This window comes from Eublepharis macularius, chromosome 12, assembly GCF_028583425.1.
Source record: "Eublepharis macularius isolate TG4126 chromosome 12, MPM_Emac_v1.0, whole genome shotgun sequence".
In the NCBI taxonomy this organism is placed as follows: domain Eukaryota; kingdom Metazoa; phylum Chordata; class Lepidosauria; order Squamata; family Eublepharidae; genus Eublepharis; species Eublepharis macularius.
The window spans coordinates 35,719,105-35,719,737 of NC_072801.1; positions in this window are offsets into that span (position 1 = coordinate 35,719,105).

Consider the following 633-nt stretch of genomic DNA (forward strand, 5'->3'; position numbering starts at 1 on the left):
TTTCTGCATCAGGCACCCAAATGTCTCGGGCGGCGGGGGGGGGGGGGGCTGCCCTGATTCTTGCTGCAACATCCGTAAAATGGAAACGCTACAAAAGACAGCCACCTTGGGGAAAGGCCGTGGCCGTGTGTGCTGAAAGGACGCGTTGCGCTCCGCGGCGAACAGTGGGATCGGGGCCTTTCGCCTCCGGCTGCCGCCCCACCCTGCCGCCCCCTCCCAGCGCGCCCGAAGGTCATCCTTTCATTTCCTGCCTCTGATTCACCCCCACCCCCCACCCCGGCCACCATCCGCCATCACGTCATTGGCAAAGGGGCCGGCTTCCGAGGAGGCGGCGAGGGCCCCGGTTCCCATCAGGACCAAGGAGAGCTCCCCAGCTTGCCCTCCGCTCGCCCATCCCTCGCGGCCCCTTCTAGCCATCCAAGCAGGGGGCTGGAGCTGATTTTAGGAAGGGAGAGAGGAGGGCGATATTTCCGAGCCATCCGGTCTTGGAGGAGGCTAACCCAACGCCTCGTTTTCTGGGGGAGGGCAGGGCGACGAGGCAGGGGCAGGGGAGGGGGTGGGGAGGAAGAGGAGGAGGAGGAGAGGGAAGAGGAGGTGGCGCCAGCCGGTGGGTCCAGATCGCCTCTCCCCTGG